Source organism: Vigna unguiculata, chromosome 2 (genome assembly GCF_037176805.1).
Source record: "Vigna unguiculata cultivar grain cowpea cultivar isolate G323 ecotype 2 chromosome 2, ASM3717680v1, whole genome shotgun sequence".
NCBI classification, from domain to species: Eukaryota; Viridiplantae; Streptophyta; class Magnoliopsida; order Fabales; family Fabaceae; genus Vigna; species Vigna unguiculata.
In genome coordinates, this window is record NC_140793.1 from 11125522 (window position 1) to 11150971 (window position 25450).

General features: G+C 39.0%; 1 non-coding gene and 1 pseudogene across 1 annotated transcript; one reads left to right on the forward strand and one right to left on the reverse strand.

Annotated features, from left to right (window-relative positions):
* Positions 1-16324: 16324 nt before the first annotated feature.
* LOC146888329 (uncharacterized) lies at positions 16325-19985 on the reverse strand (annotated as a pseudogene).
* LOC114172399 (small nucleolar RNA R71) lies at positions 19088-19196 on the forward strand. The gene has a single exon (XR_003602073.1). It is a non-coding gene; the product is annotated as a small nucleolar RNA R71 (small nucleolar RNA).
* Positions 19986-25450: the final 5465 nt, after the last annotated feature.

Genomic DNA, 25450 nt, shown 5'->3' on the forward strand with positions numbered 1-25450 from the left:
GCTTAATCATGGGTTCATAATTTGCACAATTTGAGAATCCTTGTCATGCTTAGTGAGTTTGGGTTTTGGCCGCAGTTGCTTAATCTGTGTGTGTGTGTTTGAAATTGAAAGTAGGATGTGTGCTATGCTTAATGGCATAATGAAGCTGTGTTAATTTTCGCATAGTTGATTAATTCGGATTTCATGAGAGTAAATTGGATAAGAGACTTGATTTAGTAACCTGTGATTGGTGGATTTTCAGTGGAATCAAGGGACCAGTACGTTTTGAATTGTGTGTTTAATTCAGTTTTGGTGTTTTGATTAGAATTTAGCAAACTTGTGTGAATCTGCTAAACCCCCCCTTGTGTTTTATTGTTGTGTTAATCTGGAAATTTCGCTTTAAATGAAAATATTGGTCGTTGGGAGACGACTTGGTTCACTTTCATATACTATATTTAATATGTTTTAATTTGGTGGGGTACGGCCTCTATCAGTGGGGTACTGTTGCCAAGAAATGTTATTGACGGATTGCAACCATTGGAAAGTAACTAATATCAAGTTGAATTTGATCCTGGAGGAAGAGAATTAGTTTCAACTTTTGAAAAAATAAAAGTCCTTCACAAGATCATAATAAACTTACATTAAAACTAGTGTCTTAAGATTCGGGACAAATCTTGTCGAAGAAGGAGGGTATGCTGTGAATTGCATGTGGGTCAAATGGAGGACGACTAATACGTCGTGTTGATGCAGTTTCTTTTATTTAAACAAGGGCCCAATGCTTTGGAAAATTGGCTGACCAAATTGTGTTTGTGCTTAACCAATTAATGGGCTTTAGTTTTGCTTTATCTTCAAGTTGAAATCAGGGTCCATATGCCAACTAAAGAACCAACCTTTGGAAGATCAAGAGGACCTTTGCTCAAAGTTTGTGGATGACTTTTGGTAGCCTTAAATTCAGTTACAATCAACCATTAAGTAGCGGATCGTTATTAGCTTGAGTGGATCATTAATTAATAGCTTTAAGCGGGATGATATTGAAATTTATGTGTCTTTTGTAATTCTGATGGTTAAAGCTCCTATATAAGTTGAACCATTTTCATCAACGAAGGCAACCTGAGTTTTATTCAGGAAATAAACGAGTTTTATCTCATATATCTTAGTGAGAGTGATTCTCCTAAGTTCTTGAGTGATTCAAGAATCCCCAAGTTTGATCAAAGTTCCTTTATCCCTTTGTGTGTTTAAACTCTTAGGCTTATCTTCCATTCTTGGAAGTGTGATGTCTATCAATTTCCGTTCCATCTTCTTTTATGTTTCCATTTTCTCATTTTAAATAATTTCTCAAATTTCTTGCTTGTTAGCATTCCAACAATGATAGATCAGTCAAACGAATCGAACCCTGTGGATTCACATCATTTCCAATTCACAGCTTGGATATCTAGATTTGGAATAGGAAAGGAAGTTTATTATAGAAAGTGTTTAATCGAAGGCCATCCATGTTTAGGTGCATTCGATTACGGAAGCGAAAACAATGTTGTGAGCCAAAGATTGGTGGAGAAACTCCAGTTACCAGCAACCTTTCATCTGGATGAAGCATGGATCAAATTTAGTACATGGCAATGTGTGAAAGAAGTATTATGTGATATTGCTCCGATGGACTCTTGTCATCTTCTTTTGGAATGGGCATGGCTTCGTTTTAAAACACTCCATCTTGATGAACGATCCCTTTATTTGAGGCATGAGGGACATCAACTGAAGTAGAAATTTATGACACCAAGACAAGTCAGTAAGGATCAACGTAGGCTGGAGGAGAAAACAAAAAAAGAAAGAATAGAACAAGAAGTAATATAAACTGCAGAAGGAAGGGAAAATAAAGAAAAAGAAATGGAACTAGAGAAAGTTTATTCGTCAATGTTTTTTCTTCTACAGTTTGTGATGTCATTTTACAGGAACAAAAGGATAAGCATGTGAATGAAACACAACAACTTCCATGTTTAAAAAGGAAGCTTGTTCATAGTGCTTTATTATGCATTTGGTCCGTCGATAAGAAGCAAATTCGTCAAACACAGTGTATGGAATTATTTATTGTTACATATCAAGGTGGGGTATTGTTGCCAAGAAATGTTATCGACGGATTGCAACCATTGGAAAGTGGAAAATATCAAGTTGAATTTGATCCTGGAGGAAGAGAATTAGTTTCAACTTTTGAAAAAATAAAAGTCATTCACAAGATCATAATAAACTTACATTAAAACTAGTGTCTTAAGATTCGGGACAAATCTTCTCGAAGAAGGAGGGTATGATGTGAATTGCATATGGGTCAAATGGAGGATGACTAATGCGCCGTGTTGATGCAGTTTCTTTTCTTTAAACAAGGGCCCAATGCTTTGGAAAATTGGCTGAGTGTTTGTGCTTAACCAATTAATGGGCTTTAGTTTTGCTTTATCTTCAAGTTGAAATACGGGTCCAGATGCCAACTAAAGAACCAACCTTTGGAAGATCAAGAGGACCTTTGCTCAAAGTTTATGGATGACTTTCGGTAGCGTTAAATTCAGTTACAATCAACCATTAAGTAGCGAATCATTATTAGCCTGAGTGGATCATTAATTAATAGCTTTAAGCGGGATGATATTGAAATTTATGTGTCTTTTGTAATTCTGATGGTTAAGACTCCTATATAAGTTGAACCATTTTCATCAATGAAGGCAAGCGGAGTTTTATTAAGAAAATAAACGAGTTTTATCTCATCTATCTTAGTGAGAGTGATTCTCCTAAGTTCTTGAGTGATTCAAGAATCCATGAGTTTAGTCAAAGGTCCTTTATCCCTTTGTGCGTTTCAATTCTTTGGCTTATCTTCCATTCTTGAAAGTGTGATGTCTATCAATTTCCATTCCATCTTCTTTTATGTTTCTATTTTCTCGTTTTAAATAATGTCTCAAATTTCTTGCTTGTTAGCATTCCAACAATGGTAGTTCAGTCAAACGAATCGAACGCTGTGGATTCACATCATTTGCTATTCAGAGCCTGGCTATCTAGATTTGGAATAGGAAAGGAAGTTTATTATAGAAAGTGTTTAACCGAAGGTCATCCATGTTTAGTTGCATTTGATTACGGAAGCCAAAACAATGTTGTGAGCCAAAGATTGGTGGAGAAACTCTAGTTACCAGCAACCTTTCATCTGGATAAAGCATGGATCAAATTTAGTACACGACAATTTGTGAAAGAAGTATTATATGATATTGCTCCCATGAATTCTTGTCATCTTCTTTTGGGATGGGCATGGCTTCGTTTTAAAGCACTCCATCTTGATGAACGTTCCCTTTATTTGAGGCATGAGGGACATCAAATGAAGTAGAAATTTATGACACCAAGACAAGTCAGTAAGGATCAACTTAGGCTGGAGGAGAAAACAAAAAAAGAAAGAATAGAACAAGAAGTAATATAAACTGCAGAAGGAAGGAAAATAAAGAAAAAGAAATGGAACTAGAGAAAGTTTATTCGTCAATGTTTTTTCTTCTACAGTTTGTGATGTCATTTTACAGGAACAAAAGGATAAGCATGTGAATGAAACACAACAACTTCCATGTTTCAAAAGGAAGCTTGTTCATAGTGCTTTATTATGCATTTGGTCCGTCGATAAGAAGTAAATTCGTCAAACACAGTGTATGGAATTATTTATTGTTACATATCAAGGTGGGGTATTGTTGCCAAGAAATGTTATCGACGGATTGCAACCGTTGGAAAGTAGAAAATATCAAGTTGAATTTGATCCTGGAGGAAGAGAATTAGTTTCAACTTTTGAAAAAATAAAAGTCCTTCACAAGATCATAATAAACTTACATTAAAACTAGTGTCTTAAGATTCGGGACAAATCTTCTCGAAGAAGGAGGGTATGATGTGAATTGCATATGGGTCAAATGGAGGATGACTAATGCGCCGTGTTGATGTAGTTTCTTTTATTTAAACAAGGGCCCAATGCTTTGTAAAATTGGCTGACCAAATTGTGTTTGTGCTTAACCAATAAATGGGCTTTAGTTTTGCTTTATCTTCAAGTTGAAATACGGGTCCAGATGCCAACTAAAGAACCAACCTTTGGAAGATGAAGAGGACCTTTGCTCAAAGTTTATGGATGACTTTCGGTAGCGTTAAATTCAGTTACAATCAACCATTAAGTAGCAAATCATTATTAGCTTGAGTGGATCATTAATTAATAGCTTTAAGCGGGATGATATTGAAATTTATGTGTCTTTTGTAATTCTGATGGTTAAGACTCCTATATAAGTTGAACCATTTTCATCAATGAAGGCAAGCGGAGTTTTATTCAGAAAATAAACGAGTTTTATCTCATCTATCTTAGTGAGAGTGATTCTCCTAAGTTCTTGAGTGATTCAAGAATCCATGAGTTTAGTCAAAGGTCCTTTATCCCTTTGTGCGTTTCAATTCTTTGGCTTATCTTCCATTCTCGAAAGTGTGATGTCTATCAATTTCCATTCCATCTTCTTTTATGTTTCTATTTTCTCGTTTTAAATAATATCTCAAATTTCTTGCTTGTTAGCATTCCAACAATGGTAGATCAGTCAAACGAATCGAACGCTGTGGATTCACATCATTTGCTATTCAGGGCCTGGCTATCTAGATTTGGAATAGGAAAGGAAGTTTATTATAGAAAGTGTTTAACCAAAGGTCATCCATGTTTAGTTGCATTTGATTACGGAAGCGAAAACAATGTTGTGAGCAAAAGATTGGTGGAGAAACTCTAGTTACCAGCAACCTTTCATCTGGATAAAGCATGGATCAAATTTAGTACACGGCAATTTGTGAAAGAAGTATTATATGATATTGCTCCCATGAATTCTTGTCATCTTCTTTTGGGATGGGCATGGCTTCGTTTTAAAGCACTCCATCTTGATGAACGTTCCCTTTATCTGAGGCATGAGGGACATCAAATGAAGTAGAAATGTATGACACCAAGACAAGTCAGTAAGGATCAACGTAGGCTGGAGGAGAAAACAAAAAAAGAAAGAATAGAACAAGAAGTAATATAAACTGCAGAAGGAAGGGAAAATAAAGAAAAAGAAATGGAACTAGAGAAAGTTTATTCGTCAATGTTTTTTCATCTACAGTTTGTGATGTCATTTTACAGGAACAAAAGGATAAGCATTTCAATGAAACACACCAACTTCCATGTTTAAAAAGGAAGCTTGTTCGTAGTGCTTTATTATGCATTTGGACCGTCGATAAGAAGCAAATTCGTCAAACACAATGTATGGAATTATTTATTGTTACATATCAAGGTGGGGTACTGTTGCCAAGAAATGTTATCGACAGATTGCAACCATTGGAAAGTAACAAATATCAAGTTGAATTTGATGCTGGAGGAAGAGAATTAGTTTCAACTTTTGAAAAAATAAAAGTCATGCACAAGTTCATAATAAACTTACATTAAAACTAGTGTCTTAAGATTCGGGACAAATCTTCTCGAAGAAGGAGGGTATGATGTGAATTGCATATGGGTCAAATGGAGGATGACTAATGCGTCGTGTTGATCCAGTTTCTTTTATTTAAACAAGGGCCCAATGCTTTGTAAAATTGGGTGACCAAATTGGGTTTGTGCTTAACCAATTAATGGGCTTTAGTTTTGCTTTATCTTCGAGTTGAAATAAGGGCCCATGTGCCGACTAAAGAACCAACCTTTGGAAGATCAAAAGGACCTTTGCTCAAACTTCTTGCCTTTTAGCATTCCAACAGTGATAGATCAGTCAAACAAATCGAACCCTGTGGATTCACATCATTTGGTATTCAAAGCCTGGCTATCGAGATTTGGAATAGGAAAGGAAGTTTATTATACAAAGTGTTTAACCAAAGGCCATCCATGTTTAGTTGCATTCGATTACGGAAGCGAAAACAATGTTGTGAGCCAAAGTGATGATGGATTATCTTGTTCCTTATTAAGATTATTGAATATGGTGTGAGTTGATTAAGAAAACCAAGGAAATCCCCACTGGACATTAAGATAGCAAGCTATCTAGATGTGAAGGTTCCTTTCCAAGGTTCTAGAGAGGAGGAGAATGGATTGATGGGGAGTAAGAAATCAAAAGAAAAAACATATAATAGAAACAATATAAACCAAGAAGAGTAAAGAAACATAAAATGAAAAGCAAGGGAAATGGGAGGAATGGAGGATTCACGCCACTACAAGGCTAGGCTAGAAGAAGCCATGGCAACCTTGAAGATGAATGGTGTATGCCGCCACTTGCCAAGGCAAGATAAGGCTTGAAAGAACTCCACTCCCTAAGGAGGAATGCTCTCACAAAAGGTTGAAACACAAAGTGTATAATTTCTCCAAAATGTTCAACCCTTGTACAAGTGTTAGAGGTCCCCTTAAATAGACAAGTCTAGGGGCCCCTTAGCAAAACAACTAAGTTAAAGGATTACAAAAGAAACCTAGCATGTTCTAGAAAGTAGGTCATCCTAGGGTGCACATGGGTGAATTTTCGTCCAAGCCATCTAGGTGGCAAGTCTTCATGGCCAAGGCTCCCAAAGGAAGGTTCTAGAACATTCTAGAAGACTTGGTGTCCAACGCATGTGGGCCTCCTCTTTCTAGATGCTTCTAGAAAGTCTTATTCCTTCTCTCTCTTCCTTAGGACGCCAAGTGTCTCCTATGTGGTCCTCCTCCTTTCTTATTCCTACAAAAACAAATTAAGGAATTTATTAGCATGTTGTTTTAAGGTTAAGCTAATCTTTTGACTCAACAAGTCAACCCAAAGTCAAGGTCAACAAGTCAACTCAAAAATAGTCAACCAAGCCAACTTAAAGGAATTTTAAACTAAAGAAAATAAAAGCAAAGGAAGGGATCAAGGAACTCCCTTTCTTCTAAGCATGTGCCATGGGCATCATCCTTGGTAGGGATCAATCCTTTATCACAAATATTGGTGGAGAAACTCCAGTTACCAGTAACCTTTCATCTGGATCAAGCATGGATCAAATTCAGTACATGGCAATGTGTGAAAGAAGTATTATGTGATATTGCTCCCATGGAATCTTGTCATCTTCTTTTGGGATGGAAATGGCTTCATTTTAAAACACTCCATCTTGATGAATGTTCCCTTTATTTGAGGCATGAGGGACATCAATTGAAGTATAAATTCATGACACCAAGACAAGTCAGTAAGGATCAACGTAGACCGAAGGAGAAAACAGAAAAAGAAAGAATAGAACAAGAAGTAATATAAACTGAAGAAGGAATGGAAAATAAAGGAAAAGAAATGGAACTAGAGAAAGTTTATTCGTCAATGTTTTTTCTTCTACAGTTTGTGATGTCATTTTACAGGAACAAAAGGATAAGCATGTAAATGAAACACACCAACTTCCATGTTTAAAAAGGAAGCTTGTTCATAGTGCTTTATTATGCATTTGGTCCATCGATAAGAAGCAAACTCGTCAAACACAATGCATGGAATTATTTATTGTTACATATGAAGGTGGGGTACTCTTGCCAAGAAATGTTATCGGCGGATTGCAACCATTGGAAAGTAACAAATATCAAGTTGAATTTGATCCTAGAAGAAGAGAATTAGTTTCAACATGTGAAAAAATAAAAGTCCTTCACAAGATCATAATAAACTTACATTAAAATTAGTGTCTTAAGATTCGGGAAAAATCTTGTAGAAGAAGGAGGGTATGATGTGAATTGCATATGGGTCAAATGGAGGATGACTAATGCGTCGTGTTGATCCAGTTTCTTTTATTTAAACAAGGGCCCAATGCTTTGTAAAATTGGGTGACCAAATTGGGTTTGTGCTTAACCAATTAATGGGCTTTAGTTTTGCTTTATCTTCGAGTTGAAATAAGGGCCCATTTGCCGACTAAAGAACCAACCTTTGGAAGATCAAAAGGACCTTTGCCCAAAGTTTATGGATGACTTTTGGTAGCCTTAAATTCAGTTACAATCAACCATTAAGTAGCGGATCGTTATTAGCTTGAGTGGATCATTAATTAATAGCTATAAGCGAGATGATAATGAAATTTATGTGTCTTTTGTAATTCTGATGGTTAAAGCTCCTATATAAGTTGAACCATTTTCATCAATGAAGGCAAGCTCAGGTTTATTCAGAAAATAAACGAGTTTTATCTCATCTATCTTAGTGAGAGTGATTCTCCTAAGTTCTTGAGTGATTCAAGAATCCATGAGTTTAATCAAAGGTCCTTTATCCCTTTGTGTGTTTCAACTCTTAGGCTTATCTTCAATTCTTGGAAGTGTGATGTCAATCAATTTTCGTTCCATCTTATTTTATATTTCCATTTTCTCGATTTAAATAATTTCTCAAATTTCTTGCTTGTTAGCATTCCAACAATGATACATCCGTCAAACGAATCAAACCCTATGGATTCACATCATTTGCTATTCAGAGCCTGGCTATCTAGATTTGGAATAAGAAAAGAAGTTTATTATACAAAGTGTTTAACCGAAGGCCATCCATGTTACGTTGCATTCGATTACGGAAGCGAAAACAATGTTGTGAGCCAAAGATTAGTGGAGAAACTCCAGTTACCAGCAACCTTTCATCTAGATCAAGCATGGATCAAATTCAGTACATGGCAATGTGTGAAAGAGGTATTATGTGATATTGCTCCCATGGACTCTTGTCATCTTCTTTTGGGATGGGCATGGCTTCGTTTTAAAACACTCCATCTTGATGAACGTTCCCTTTATTTGAGGCATGAGGGACATCAATTGAAGTATAAATTTATGACACCAAGACAAGTCAATAAGGATCAACGTAGACCGAAGGAGAAAACAGAAAAAAGAAAGAATAGAACAAGAAGTAATATAAACTGCAGAAGGAAGGGAAAATAAAGGAAAAGAAATGGAACTAGAGAAAGTTTATTCGTCAATGTTTTTTCTTCTACATTTTGTGATTTCATTTTACAGGAACAAAAGGATAAGCATGTGAATGAAACACACCAACTTCCATGTTTAAAAAGGAAGCTTATTCATACTGCTTTATTATGCATTTGGTCCGTCGATAAGAAGCAAATTCGTCGAATACAATGCATGGAATTATTTATTGTTACAGATCAAGGTGGGGTACTGTTGCATAGAAATGTTATCGGCGGATTGCAACCATTGGAAAGTAACAAATTTCAAGTTGAATTTGATCCTGGAGGAAGAGAATTAGTTTCAACTTGTCGAAAAATAAAAGTCGTTCAAAAGATCATAAGAAACTTACGTTAAAACTAGTGTCTTAAGATTCAGGACAAATCTTGTCGAAGAAGGAGGGTATGATGTGAATTGCATATGGGGAAAATGGAGGATGACTTATGCTCCGTGTTGATGCAATTTCTTTTATTTAAAGAAGGGCCCAATGCTTTGTAAAATTGGCTGACCAAATTGTGTTTGTGCTTTGCTTTATCTTCAAGTTGAAATAAGGGTCCATATGCCAACTAAAGAACCAACCTTTGGAAAATCAAGAGGACCTTTGCTCAAAGTTTGTGGTTGACTTTTGGTAGCCTTAAATTCAGTTACAATCAACCATTAAGTACCGGATCGTTATTAGCTTGATTGAATCATTAATTAATAGCTTTAAGCAGGTTGATATTTGATGAAGGATTATGTTGTTTTCTTTTAAGATTATTGAATATGGTGTGAGTTGATTAAGAAAGCTAAATGAAATCCCCACTGGACATTAAGATAGCAAGCTATCTAGATGTGAAGGTTACTTTCACAAAACTCAAGAGAAGAAGATGATGGATTGATTCAAAATGAAAAGGAAATGGAAAGAACATAAACCATATAAAACCAAGAACAATTAAAGGAAGAAGAAATCATAAAATGGAAAGGAAAGAAATGGTAAAAATGTGAGAAGCACGCCACTACAAGGCTAGGCTAGAAGCCATGACAACCTTGAAGATGAGTGGGTGTGTGCCGCCACTTGCTATGCAAGATAAGGCTTAAAAGTATTCACTCCCAAGGGAGGAAACTCTCACAAATGGTTGAGACACAAGAGTGTTTTTACTTCAAAATGTTCAACACTTTTACATGTCTAGGAGCACCCCTTATATAGAAGAGTTTAGGGGCCTCTAAGCAAATAAAAGATACCTAAGGATGTCTCTACAAAAACCTAACCCTAGCTTCTAGAAACTAGGTCAAATAAGGTTACAAAAATGAGAGACAAAAGAGCTAACTATGGTGTGTGCAAGGCTAATTTCGTTCTAGCACAAAAGGAGACCAAGAATATGTGTCATATGTCTCTAGAAAGTGGTCATAGTGTGCTAAAAACAAATGAGACCAAAGGTACATAAGTACACTTGCTTTATGCCTTTTTCTTTATGCTTTATGCCTTTGCTTTACTCTCTCCTCCACATCATTTATGCTCCCCAATCACCTTGTGCCACCTAGCATTGCTTTCTTACTCCTAATTAACCTACAAAGCAAATAAGCATAGATTAGCATGTTGGCTTAAGTCAAGTCAACTATAGTCAACAAGTCAAACCTAGTCAAAGGTCAACAAGTCAACTAAAGTATATTCAACTAAGTCAACTTAGGGAATCAAAAATAACAAACATAAATGAAAGGGATGAAGGATTAGTGAACTTCCTTTCTAAACATGCTTAGTCTTCTTAAGCATGTGCCTCCATCCTTGGTTGGGGTGAATCCTTCATCAATATTGAACTTTATGTGTCTTTTGTAATTCTGATGGTTAAAGCTCCTATATAAGTTGAACCATTTTTATCAATGAAGGCAAGTTGAAGTTTATTCAGAAAATAAACAAGTTTTATCTCATCTATCTTAGTCAGAGTGATTCTCCTAAGTTCTTGAGTGATTCAAGAATCCATGAGTTTAATCAAAGGTTCTTTATCCCTTTGTATGTTTCAACTCTTAGGCTTATCTTCCATTCTTGGAAGTGTGATGTGTATCAATTTCCGTTCCATCTTATTTTATGTTTCCATTTTCTCGATTTAAATAATTTCTCAAATTTCTTGCTTGTTAGCATTCCAACAATGATAGATCAGTCAAACGAATCGAACCCTGTGGATTCACATCATTTGGTATTCAGAGCCTCGCTATCTAGATTTGGAATAGGAAATGAAGTTTATTATACAGAGTGTTTAACCGAAGGTCATCCATGTTTAGTTGCATTTGATTACGGAAGCGAAAACAATGTTGTGAACCAAAGATTGGTGGAGAAACTCAAGTTACCAGTAACCTTTCATCTGGATCAAGCATGTTGATAAAATTTAGTACATGGCAATGTGTGAAAGAAGTATTATGTGATCTTGCTCCCATGGACTCTTGTCATCTTCTTTTGGGATGGGCATGGCTTCGTTTTAAAACACTCCATCTTGATGAACGTTCCTTTTATTTGAGGCATGAGGGACATCAAATGAAGTAGAAATTTATGACACCAAGACAAGTCAGTAAGGATCAACGTAGACCGAAGGAGAAAACATAAAAAGAAAGCATAGAACAAGAAGTAATATAAACTGCAGAAGGAAGGGAAAATAAAGAAAAAGAAATGGAACTAGAGAAAGTTTATTTGTCAATGTTTTTTCTTCTACAGTTTGTGATGTCATTTTACAGGAACAAAAGGATAAGCATGTGAATGAAACACACCAACTTCCATGTTTAAAAAGGAAGCTTGTTCATAGTGCTTTATTATGCATTTGGTCCGTCGATAAGAAGCAAATTCGTCAAACACAATGCATGGAATTATTTATTGTTACATATCAAGGTGGGGTACTGTTGCCAAGAAATGGTATCGACGGATTGAAACCATTGGAAAGTGTTCCTGCAGGGAACAAATAAGATAGGTTAGTGATGAGTGCGTATTTTCGCCCTCATTCAGTGTTTAATACTGGGTATTTAATTGAATTTATGTGCTTAAAGAGTGATTTAATTGATAATTATGATAATTAGGTTGTTTGAGCTTGTGCGAGAAAAATGTCTTAAAAAGTGATTTTTAGCTACATAAATTATTTTTGGATATTTTAATGTTTGTTGATGCTGCTGAAGTTAAGATTAATCTTATTTAAAGGTGAGAAAATAAATAGATTGAAATTACAAAACACCTTTAAATAAAGCTAAAATTAGTTGGAAGAATCACTTCTGCACCCCAGTTTTTACTCATACACTCCCCTCTTTCTAAATGGGTCTCACCAAAACCTATTCTGCACCCCTAATATGTCTATTTGCACCCCTCCTATCACTTAAACCCAATTCACTCAAATCATGCCATGTGGCAATCCACGACTTTTAAATTTGTCCAACCATATGTTGAAATGTGTCATGATCCAATAACTCAAAATTGGGCCAATCAAATGGTGCCACATCATTGTCTTCAACCCTAGCCTTTTCTCCTAGAAACCCTAGCAGCCACGGCCACCACAACAGCACTCAGTCGCCGTCCGCCCTCCACCCTCGCCGGCAGCTACCGCGAGTTCCTCCGACCACCGCGAGCACCTGCAACGCACAGTAGCACCTGCAGCTACCAGCACCGTCAGCCACCGCGCAGCAGCAATGAGTGCGCAACCATGGCCACCGCGACACCATCGTCAATGCACTTGCGAGCCAGAACAGATCCACCGTGACAGCGAACCATCGCTGCAACGCGCAAGCAAATCGCCGTAAAACGCGAAACGATGCAACCAAGGCGATGGACCTGCAGCAGCAGAAACGTGAGAGCAGCAGCCATGGAAGCTCATAATTCGTGCTGTGGCAGAAACCCTAGGGGAAGAGGGAGAAAGTTCCATTTGGGAGAGAGAAGACTCTGCCACGTGTCATCCTGTCATTGCACAGTCAAATGGTCAAATATGGTCAAAGACTGGTCAAAGGAGAGGGATTTATTTGTAAATATTGATATTTTTGGATGTCTTTGCAAAATTGGACTACAGGATTGAAAATGGGTTATTTAGAAAATTAATACAAATATTATTTGGTGATAATTTATCAGATATCTTTAAATAATTAATTTATTTAATTATATCATAAATTATTAACCAACTATATTTGTCAAATAGTTTATATCTCTCCAAATATCTTTGAATATTTATCTTTATCTTTATTTTAAAAGATATTTGAGAGGTTTTAGCAACAGAAAAGCCCAGTCCAATTCCTATATAAAGAGACCAAAGGAGAAGCAGAAAAAAACAAGCTGGGGACTTCGGAGTTTTGGAACCCTTAGGGGTGCCTAATTTCGTTTCCTTTCTCTCTCTTTTCTTCTCTCTATTCTTCTTTTGTATTTCATGGATTACTAAACTTCTTGGGTTGATTCCATTGTAATTTCATTATGGATTTTGAGGTTAGAATGAATTAATTTCTTTGTTCTTTTTTTTATTGTTGAGGTTTTAATTCATCTATGTCTTTTATCTTTGAATCTCGTAAAAAGTAATGATTTTAAATCTATATGCATGTTGATCATATGAGTTCAAGAGTTTTTAAATTTAGCTGAGACTTTACTTTGATTTTATTTAGAAACTTTCATGTGATTAAATGAGTTTTTACCAATAATTGAGACTTTACTTTGGTTAAAGGTATTTACTCTAATGAAAATTAATCGAGACTTTACTTTGATTAATTAAGCTTTTTATTTGGTGAAGAGATAAAAGAATAGACATGATTAGGCATAGTAAAATTTGATTAAGACTGTACTTTGATTGAATTTACTATGGATAATCTAAAAGTTCTCACTTTTAATTGAGACTGTACTTTGGTTAAAAGTGAGAACGCCAACAAATTAATTGAGACTTTACATTGATTAATTTGTAAATCTACAACAATAATTAATTGAGTAATAATCTTTAGATAACCGATGATGAATCTATTTTGAAAAAAAGCAATGGAATCAATCTATTTTCTTTACTATTGTTTTTATTTCTTTTTATCTTTTAAATTTTATTTCTATCTTTGTTTATCTTAAACCCCTATATTTTTTATTTTATTTGACTAACAACTTTGTATAGTTTTATAAGAACTAATTTGTTAAAAATCAATTCCGTGTTCGTTGGGAGACGACTTTGGGTTACTTTACCCTTTCTATTTTGTTGACTACTTTCTTAACAATACTGAAGTTGTTATAGATAAGTAGCATTAATTTGAACGCGTCAACGACAGCGTTATCAGTTAGGCACAAGCGTCACCTTATTACGTAGTCCGCTATCTCCTTAGTTGGCCTCTTCCCAGTCGATACATGTCGGCTTGAACCCAAGGGGGGTTACCTGCAAGAGAGTCTCCGAAGCTCAAGTCAGTCAAAGCTCTTAGAGAGTCAAAATCAATGATTAATGAATGCGTACCTTTAAATGATGGGGTCCACGTGTATTTATAGAGCATTAATGACGTTTGACCATTTCATAGGCTGGGCCTTGACTTGGGCTCTAGTTTGGGCCATGAGTGGACCTGGGCCCTAACCCAGGCCCTTGAGACCTATTGAACGCGGGGCCTTCGATTTTTGCTAAGTTATTGGAGTAGTCGGCCTGGGCCCTAACCTTACCAGATATGCTCGAGTAGTCGGTCTAGACCGACTACTTGCCTAGATGGCTTTTGTTGGTGATATGAAGTACAGGTTGTCCTCTTAGACATTTAGGTTAGGTTAAAACTGGTACAAGTTAGGCTAACTTGGCCTAGCCTGGGTACTTGGCAGTCTCGATATGTACACTGTTTACTTGGTCGAGTTTGGCTAGGTACGGTACACCAGTCTCCCAGCCTTGTCCGATATGGGTTGTCGGTCAAGGATGATATGTGTTGATAAGCTAGCAGAACTGGTTAGGTGTGATACACCAGTCTCCCAGCCTTTAAGTGTGGTGAACAGTGTTAAGGCTTAGAATTTGTAACCGTCAGAAGGTAGGTGAAAGGGTGTCAGTTGGTCAAATCGAAAAAGCTTTGGCGCCGTCGTTTTGAAGTGTCATATCTTTTGGTGGGAAGAGGTTCGTCGTTTGGGATTGTGGGCTATAAATATGTGTTTGCAAACGGATGAGGGGTTACTTGTTTCATTTGTGAATTCTGAATTTAAAGACCTTGTGCGTGTAAAAGTGTCCGACTAGTCCTCAATTTCGACCGACATCTTCTCGTAAAAAAAACGAAATAAGGTATGTCCAGTAGTGGTAGCGTGTCTTCGTCTAGTAGTAGTGAAAGTACTGAGTCAGATAGAAGTAAGGATGGGCGACTTGGCGGAGAGGGTACGAGTTCTGGAATTGTTACGAGCGGGATGCCGATGGAGGTAGTGAAGGAGGTTCGAGAGGATCCTCCCGAAGAGTTGGAGGAGAGTAACTGGCCGGCCAAAGGCGGCTATGGGTGGGTTGTTGCTGATGTTCGTGATCAATCATCTTTATTCAGGTGGTCTCTGATAGAGGTCGTACCCCACCAAATTAAAACATATTAAATGCAGTACATGAAAGTGAACCAAGTCGTCTCTCAACGACCAATATTTTCATTCAAAGCGAATTTTCCAGATGAACACAACAATAAAACACAGGGGGGGGTTGGCAGGCAGATTCGGAATGCTAATCAATAGATTAATTTAAATGCTACAGTGACTAAAACCGTATTGACATCCCTGATTCAAACGCAATTTCACTTATCATAGGCCACCAAATTAACACCAACCCTGCCTTGTTTCAATCCACTAGATAATAATTCACTAAGCGAAAATTACAATCTAGCTTCATTATGCAATTAAGCAATGCACGCATCCTTAAATTCGTGACAACCAAGCTACATAAATTAAGCATGAACGTATCTTAAACAAAACACATGCAATTACTCTGTAAATTAAGCATTGACAGATTCACCACATGCATTTCACGAATTCAGAACAAAACATGGCAGATTCCACAAAACAAGCACAACCTCAAAGCTTCATTGCATTTTTCATCAAGGAGTCAATACACGAATTTAGCTAGACATGGAAATGAGTAATTAAACACTTCAAAACTGAAATCACAAAAATCAGAACCAAGAACCCTAACTTATCAAATCTGAAAACGCAATTTAAGAGCAAAAATTGAGATTTCAAAGCTTAAATGGAATGCAAAACGGTGTTATCATATATAAATGCGAAAACCCCATGAATGGGTATTGTTCCAAGTCAATAAAACCCACAAAACGAACTGCCCAAAACGAATTCCAAATGTAAAACCCTCAATGGGTGCTGTCAAATATGCATAAAAACGGTAAAAATGACCCAAAAACGTGAAAAACCGCAAGGGGGACGTCCATGGAAGCTTGGAGAACGAAAATGGAGGTTTTGAAGAGAGGTTGAAGATGATGGAGCGGCTGCCTACTTTCATGCAGACCTAATTCGTGGTCATATCACCCATGCCACTCAGAATTACAAAACTGCCATTATGAGCCGCAGAATTACAAAAATGCCACTCTAGGCCTCAAATGTGCCAAAGGGGCATTGCATAGGCCAAACGGCATCCTCCTATAGGCAAAAGTGCCAAAGGGGCAGGTGAATGTGGTTTTCTCTTGGTCCTCAGGTGCAATGTGAATTTGAAAATAACCAGAAAACCCATCAAGAAAGCAATAATGGGACTTACCTGCCAAGCGCTCAAGCATCTGATCAATAAAAGGCAGGGGGAAGTGGTCTTTTCTGGTTTCTTGATTTAGCCTTCTATAGTTAATGCAAACCCTCCAACTATTTTGCACTCTTATTGGAATTAGCTCCTCTTTTTCGTTCTTGACTACAGTGAGGCCAGTCTTCTTTGGAACAACATGGATGGGGCTAACCCACTGACTGTCAGAAATGGGGTAGATGATCCCAACTTGTAGAAGCTTGGTCACCTCCTTCTTTACAACATCCGAGATGACAGGGTTGAGTCGCCTCTGTGGCTGTCTCACTGGCTTTGCTCCATCTTCCAACAATATCCTATGCATGCATGTTGATGGGCTAATACCAGGGATGTCAGCTAATGTCCATCTAATTGCCTTCTTATGCTTCTTAAGAACTTGCAACAACCTCTGCTCTTGTTCAGCAGTGAGGGAGGTGGAAATGATGACAGGCAGTTTGTCCTCCTCCTCTAAGTAGACATACTTGAGGTTGTCTGGCAGTGGTTGTAACTCTGGAGTACTACTGGATGCTGGCTGAATATCAGGAACCAGAAGGGAGGGAGAAATGGGTTCCACAGCTTGTACCTGAGCATAACAATCAGATGCATGTGAACTTCCTGCAACATGGTTAGTGCAACCTGATTGTATAACATCAAAGTGAATAGGTATAACATCCAGAGAGTCAAACTCATTAGATTCAATATTATCCACATCATATTCAGCATCAGCAGAATCAGAAGCAGAATCAGAATCAAGAACATCAATGCATGCAAATTCAGATAACTCAGACACGGATGAATGTTTTAATGCATGCAAAGAGTGGAAATCAGAAATCAATCCATCAACAGCATCATCAATAATATCCACGTGAAAAACAGAATGATCCTCAGAAGGATGTTTCATGGCATCCAGAATGTTGAATCGCACAACAATATCATCAAACTCCATGAACAAAGTACCTGCATGGACATTAATTTTGGTTCGTGCAGTTTTCAAAAATGGTCTGCCTAAAATGATTGGTGCAGAACCATGTGAAAATCCCTCTTCCATATCAAGAATGTAAAAATCAGCAGGGAAAATCAATTCACCAACACGAACCAAAACATCATCAACCAAACCTGCTGGGTGGGCAACACTTCTATTTGCCAACTGAATCACCACACCCGTAGGTTGCAGGGGTCCAAGAGAAAGAGATTTAAAAATAGATAGAGGCATAACATTTATTGAAGCACCAAGATCAAGCATTGCATTTTCAAATTTATTGTTACCTATGATGCAAGGTACACAAAATGTACCTGGGTCCTTGCACTTCTCAGGAATCTGAGGAACAGATTTACCTATCAATGCTGACACGTTTCTGCCCATGCTGATCTTTTCGTTTCCCTTTAGCCTCCTCTTGTGCGTGCAAAGCTCCTTTAAGAACTTTGCATATCTGGGAATCTGTTTAATGGCATCCAACAGAGGTATGTTCACCTCCACCTTCCTGAAAGTTTCCAAGATCTCCCTGTCAACCTCTTCCATCTTTTTGCTTGGAATGGCTCTTGGAGGGAAAGGAAGAGGTATGGAAGGTGCAGCAGTAGAGGTGGAAGGTGTAGAAGTCGCACCAGATGTGGGAGGACCAACTGCATGAGCATCACGCTTTCTTTGAAGTGTGGCAGGGTCGGCTTCCTTTGGAGGTGTAGGCTCGGAAGTGGGAACTTCAATGTTCTTCCCAGATCTCAAAGTAATGACACTCACATTCCTAGGATTTTCCACCGTTTGTGATGGAAGCTTGTCAGAATTCTGAGCCTGTGCCTGATTTAGCTGAGTGGCCATCTGCCCCATTTGATTTGTCAAACTCTGGATTGAGACCCTAGTCTCCTGTTGGAATTGCATATTTTGAAGGGTCATCATCCTAACCAACTCCTCCAATGAAGTAGAAGAAGAAGGTGCAGGTGCTGCAGTAGGAGCTGGTGTGGGTACAGGTGGAACAGGAGCAGCTTGTGGTGCAGGTGCAACTCTTTATTGTGGAGGTGGTTGCACATTTTTAAATTGTTGGGGTTGCTGGTTACCCTGGTTTCCCCATCTCAAATTAGGGTGATTCCTCCATCCTGGATTATATCTGTTGGTTGACAAATCATGGTGGTTTTGTTGTTGCTGTTGGGGCCTATTGTTGTTGAAAATATTTATTGCATAGGCCTGAGGGGTATCCACTGGTGTAGAAGAAGAAGCCTGTTGTTGCAATGCTGGGCAAGAGTCTGTAAAGTGATCAACAGATGTACAAAGGCCACAAACTCTTGCAGCTGGAGCTCTCTGATTGGAAGCAAGTTGGTTGACTAGTGTGGTAAGAGCATCAATCTTACTCTCCAACTTCTTCGTGTACTCGGCTGCTCCTACATCATGAACACCTCTAACAACTATGGCATCACTCCTTGTGCCAAATTGTTGAGAATTTGAAGCCATGTTCTCTATTAATTGTCTGGCTGCAGCTGGGGTTATGTTACCAAGGGCACCACTACTTGCGGCATCAATCATATTTCGATCCATGTGGTGCAAGCCTTCATAAAAATACTGCAGAAGGAGATGTTCAGAAATCTGATGGTGTGGGCAGCTTGAACAAAGATTCTTGAACCTCTCCCAGTACTCATAAAGGGTCTCCCCAGATTGCTGCTTGATGCCAGAAATCTCCTTCCGTATGGCTGTTGTCCTTGAAGCAGGAAAGAACTTGGCAAGGAACAATCTCTTCAGGTCATCCTAGCTTGTGATGGACCTGGGTGCTAGGTAGTACAGCCAGTCTTTCGCATTACCCTCCAAAGAATGAGGGAAAGCCTTCAAGTATACATGGTCCTCTTGTACATCTGCAGGCTCCATGGTGGAACAGACGACATGAAATTGCTTCAAGTGTTTGCACGGGTCCTCACCTGCAAGACCATGAAACTTTGGCAACAAATGTATCAAACCAGTTTTCAGCACATATGGAACCTCCTCCTCAGGGTATTGTATGCATAAACTATCATAAGTGAACTCTGGTGCAGTGAGCTCACTCATGGTTCTCTCATGAGGTGGAGGAGGTTGAGCCATGTTATCAGTATGAAAATGCTCAGAATATACAGTATGCTCAGAATGCAAAGAATGAGGAGTGTTAGGAATGTGATGAGAATCAGAAGAATCAAGAAATGTCACTGAATATTCAGCATGCAAAGATGGATTCCTAGGATGCCTACTTCCTCTATGGAATGTCCTATCAATCTCAGGGTCAAATGGTTGTAATTCACTTGGGTTTCCCCTAGTCATGCACCAAAAAGCATTAATTGTGGTGATATTGGCATAACAAAGGGTATAACTACAAGTATACTCAAACGACCTCCAAATGACTTGAAAATTGGTAGGATATTCCTTTGAGTGGTCAAACAGAAGCACAAAAAAAATCAGATCAAAACTCAAAGCACAAGTATTTTTAACAATTTTTCAAAAGTGGAAAAAATGAAGAAAAATCACAAAAAACATTGCTGAAATGTAGAAAATGGCATTTTCTGGAGATTCTGAGTTTGCAAACCGGAAAAGCCGATTATGACAAGGTGGGAAATCAAATTCTACCCCAAATCCATATAAAATAATAGTGATTCTGATAACCAGAGCAAAAGTTATGGTCCTTTGAAGTTTCACTAAAAATCAGTCCAAAAATTTTTTGAATCTCTTAACTCAGACCATACCAACTGCTCTAGCTATTTTTCCTATCATGTTCAACGTCTTAGAAGTGGGGGAAAAAAATTTCAACTCAAAACAAGCTCCGTAGCTACCAAAACAAAAATCCAGAAGTTAAATGCCAGATTCGGACACTATTCAAACACTATTCACTACTACAATTTAGGTCGAGTAGTCGGTCTAGACCGACTACTTGCCTAGATGGCTTTTGTTGGTGATATGAAGTACAGGTTATCCTCTTAGACATTTAGGTTAGGTTAAAACCGGTACAAGTTAGGCTAACTTGGCCTAGCCTGGGTACTTGGCGGTCTCGATATGTACACTGTTTACTTGGTCGAGTTTGGCTAGGTACGGTACACCTGTCTCCCAGCCTTGTCCGATATGGGTTGTCGGTCAAGGATGATATGTGTTGATAAGCTAGCGGAACTGGTTAGGTGTGATACACCAGTCTCCCAGCCTTTAAGTGTGGTGAACAGTGTTAAGGCTTAGAATTTGTAACCGTCAGAAGGTAGGTGAAAGGGTGTCAGTTGGTCAAATCGAAAAAGCTTTGGCGCCGTCGTTTTGAAGTGTCATATCTTTTGGTGGGAAGAGGTTCGTCGTTTGGGATTGTGGGCTATAAATATGTGTTTGCAAACGGATGAGGGGTTACTTGTTTCATTTGTGAATTCTGAATTTAAAGACCTTGTGCGTGTAAAAGTGTCCGACTAGTCCTCAATTTCGACCCACATCTTCTCGTAAAAAAAACGAAATAAGGTATGTCCAGTAGTGGTAGCGTGTCTTCGTCTAATAGTAGTGAAAGTACTAAGTCAGATAGAAGTAAGGATGGGCGACTTGGCGGAGAGGGTACGAGTTCTGGAATTGTTACGAGCGGGATGCCGATGGAGGTAGTGAGGGAGGTTCGAGAGGATCCTCCCGAAGAGTTGGAGGAGAGTAACTGGCCGGCCAAAGGCGGCTATGGGTGGGTTACTGCTGATGTTCGTGATCAATCATCTTTATTCAGGTGGTCTCTGATAGAGGCCGTACCCCACCAAATTAAAACATATTAAATGCAGTACATGAAAGTGAACCAAGTCGTCTCCCAACGACCAATATTTTCATTCAAAGCGAATTTTCCAGATGAACACAACAATAAAACACAGGGGGGGGGGGGGTTGGCAGACAGATTCGGAATACTAATCAATAGATTAATTTAAATGCTACAGTGACTAAAACCGTATTGACATCCCTGATTCAAACGCAATTTCACTTATCATAGGCCACCAAATTAACACCAACCCTGCCTTGTTTCAATCCACTAGATAATAATTCACTAAGCGAAAATTACAATCTAGCTTCATTATGCAATTAAGCAATGCACGCATCCTTAAATTCGTGACAGCCAAGCTACATACATTAAGCATGAACGTATCTTATACAAAACACATGCAATTACTCTGTAAATTAAGCATTGACAGATTCACCACATGCATTTCACGAATTCAGAACAAAACATGGCAGATTTCACAAAACAAGCACAACCTCAAAGCTTCATTGCATTTTTCATCAAGGAGTCAATACACGAATTTAGCTAGACATGGAAATGAGTAATTAAACACTTCAAAACTGAAATCACAAAAATCAGAACCAAGAACCCTAACTTATCAAATCTGAAAACGCAATTTAAGAGCAAAAATGGAGATTTCAAAGCTTAAATGGAATGCAAAACGGTGTTATCATATATAAATGCGAAAACCCCATGAATGGGTATTGTTCCAAGTCAATAAAACCCACAAAACGAACTGCCCCAAACGAATTCCAAATGTAAAACCCTCAATGGGTGCTGTCAAATATGCATAAAAACGGTAAAAATGACCCAAAAACGTGAAAAACCGCAAGGGGTACGTCCATGGAAGCTTGGAGAACGAAAATGGAGGTTTTGAAGAGAGGTTGAAGATGATGGAGCGGCTGCCTACTTTCATGCAGACCTAATTCGTGGTCATATCACCCATGCCACTCAGAATTACAAAACTGCCATTATGAGCCGCAGAATTACAAAAATGCCACTCTAGGCCTCAAATGTTGACCCATTGACTTTGCTAACGTGGAAATGACATGGAAATGATGTGGCAATGATGTGGAAAGTTTCTTCAACTAAATATTAATGTCCAAGCTCCAAAATTGCTTCACCCAAATACCTAAAAATAATTAAAAACAAAAATTAGGCCAAATAATGTGAAATTAGTCCAAATTCGGAACAGTGGCCCAATAAAGCCCAACAGATGAAAAACACTCTAATGATGAACAATTAAGCACTAATCAACTGTCTAATGGGTGCACAAAGGCTAGTGGAATAGAAGAAAATAATGACTCATCAGTCTCGTTTGTTGAACTCTTGGCTGAGTTGCACACCCGTTATGTCCAGGGGTGTCAGTGGAGACATTGTTTCGCTGGAGAGGGTTAGTGCCGTCGACCGGGTATGCCATGGACAGGAGAGGGCTACCGAAAAATTCTTCTACATGTATGTGTGCCACTTTTCTCAGCTTCATGTGCGACTGCCCTTAGACGATTTCAATTTGGGTGTGCTGCGGGCGTTGAATGTGGCACCTACCCAGCTACATCCTAATAGCTGGGCTTACTTGCAGGCCTTCCGCATTCTGTGCGAGTCCTTATATTTGGAGCCTACTCCCTATGCTTTCTTGTATTTTTATGACACCAGGCCCCGGAGGCCGGCTACTTGGCTTTCTTTAATCAGTCACCCCAGCATCAACAGACTGGATGCTTTCTCCCAGTCTTTCAAGCATTTCAAAGACGGGTACTTTAAAGTCGTCATTAAGGAAGGGGGTAAATCTCATTTTTTGAATGCGGATGGGAGTACCAAGTTTCCCTTTAGCTGGACCAACATGGGAGTGGAGGAGTTGTCGGCTGGTGACAAGGAGGTGGTGGGGATGTTGTTGAAATTTGTGGATAAGTTGCCCACTAAGGGCCTAGTTAGGGTTTATGATGAGAAGCCTCGGGCCAAGGGACCTACAACAAGAGCCATGGCTAGGAGAATACAAGAGGAATGGGCCTTAAATGCGCATGCAAGGCCCAAGATGAACTTCACATGGGCCAAGGAAGATGTGAAGACCTAGCCTAGGACATTTTGTTTGTAAATACTAGATTAGGATTTTATTTTGGGCTTTGTATTTTGGGCCCAGTAGAATAGGATTTTCTTTGGGCCATGTATTGGGCCTTAGAGGAAATTGGGCTTTAGAAGTAATTTTGGACCAAAAAGGGGAATTGGGCCAAATGGGCCAAGAGTAGTGTGTCTACTCTAGAAAAGCCTAGAAGCTTCTCAAACTTGCTCTCCAAGGATGAGAGTTAGCTTCCCATGGCAAGACAAGTGTGACTTGCTTAGGTGGCAAGTCACACCTCCCACATGCTCCTTTTTGGCTCCAAAATTCAACTTTCTAGACTCATTTTTCCCTCCACTTTTTGGAGACCCCTTGGTCTCATTTTAGCCTATAAATAGAAGGCTTAGGAGATGTATTTTTCAGCTTGAAATTGAGTAATGAATTGCTGCCCAAATTTGTGCACAAATCTCTTTTGAGCTCACCTTAGAGTAAACTCTTCTCTAGTTTACTCTAGTCTTCTTCCTTAGGAGTTGGCCTCACCTCTCTTAAGAATCCTTTCACCTACACCAAACCAAACACGTTAAGCTTCTTTCCTTCATCCTTCTGCATCCAACACCATCCATGGAGCCTCCATTCTTCATGCAAGCATCAATGGAGACAAGAAGAAGCTATCAGTTTATAATTCGGTGCATCCGATAATAGATATTGAAGGTATCTGTTTATTACTTAAGCTGTGTTAATAATGCTAAGTTGTTTTGATCCGAGTCGTGATATGTTATTGCAGCGCATATGGCACAATCTGGCAAGAAGAATCTGGCGTTCTTTCAATCACTGAGGAAGGAAATGGCCGCTAAGGCCAAGGCGGCTGGGAAAGCTGATGTTCCCAACCTGCAGGAATTGGTTGTGGAGGTGCATGTACACGGCGGGACGAAAAGGAAAGCTGAGCTTCCGCCTCGACCCGGGAAGGGCAAAGACGTGAAGAAGATAAGGGCAGCTCTTCTTGGAACGGCTAGCGGGGCGGGGTAGGCTAGTGGAGAGAAGTTGCCTGAGGCCGGGTTGATCGAGTTGCCGGAGATATCAGTTAGGAAGGATATCTCGATCGACCTTCCGGATACCGTTGTTAACTCTATTGATAACATGGAGGTGGATCATATTGTGAGAACAATGGTAGAGTTTGGAAGTAAGGCCTTAGTCCTGAGTCAGCATGTAGGGTCTCTTTACAGAAGGGAAGTAAAGGAGGTGGGGGAGTTGCAGGGTAAAGTGGATAAGCTTGAGGAGGAGAAGGCAGCTTTAGAAAAGGAGAAAGAAGGCTGGGAAGCGGAAAGGAAAAGGTTGGCAACATGGAAGGTGCGTTGCTTGGACTCTGAGGAAAAGCTAAAAAAGCGTATAGGGGAGTTGGAAGAAGACTATGAGGATTTGAAGGATAAGTATGATGGGGCTGTTGGGGAACTTGACGATTTGAAGAACAGCGTCATCCAAGAGCATATTAATGGTTTCGAGAAGGGGTTGCGGCAGGCGGCCTTCTTCCATCCAGATATGGATGTCTTGGATTCAAGATTTGACGTAGATAAGGACGTAGTTGGTGGGAAGTTGGTGAGGGAGGATGAGGGGGATGTTGAGGAGGTGGAGGAGAAGGCGGCAGAGGAGGAGAAGGATGCAGGAGCTGCCGTTGGGGGTGATGAGAACAAGGGGATGTAGGAACTCCATTTTTTTATAATTTGAAACTTGAATTCTGTTTGTAATAATGCGTACACTATTTTACTTTGCCCTTAATATGATGAATGCCTTGTGTATGTTATATTTGTTATTGGATGTCGATAACTTGCGTGATAGTGGTACGTTAGCGGATGGGATAATTATGAGTGGATGTTTTGGTGTATGTGATGTTTGGCGATTTGGACTTGTTATTAAGGGTATTCGACCCAGGACGCTTAATTTGGGTAAGGGTGGGGAACGAATTAACCAAGATTAAAGGGTGTTCGACCTAGGCCGCTTACTTGGGGTAATTGGATTCAAGATTTGACGTAGATAAGGACGTAGTTGGTGGGAAGTTGGTGAGGGAGGATGAGGGGAATGTTGAGGAGGTGGAGGGGAAGGCGGCAGAGGAGGAGAAGGATGCGGGAGCTGCCATGGGGGGTGATGAGAACAAGGGGATGTA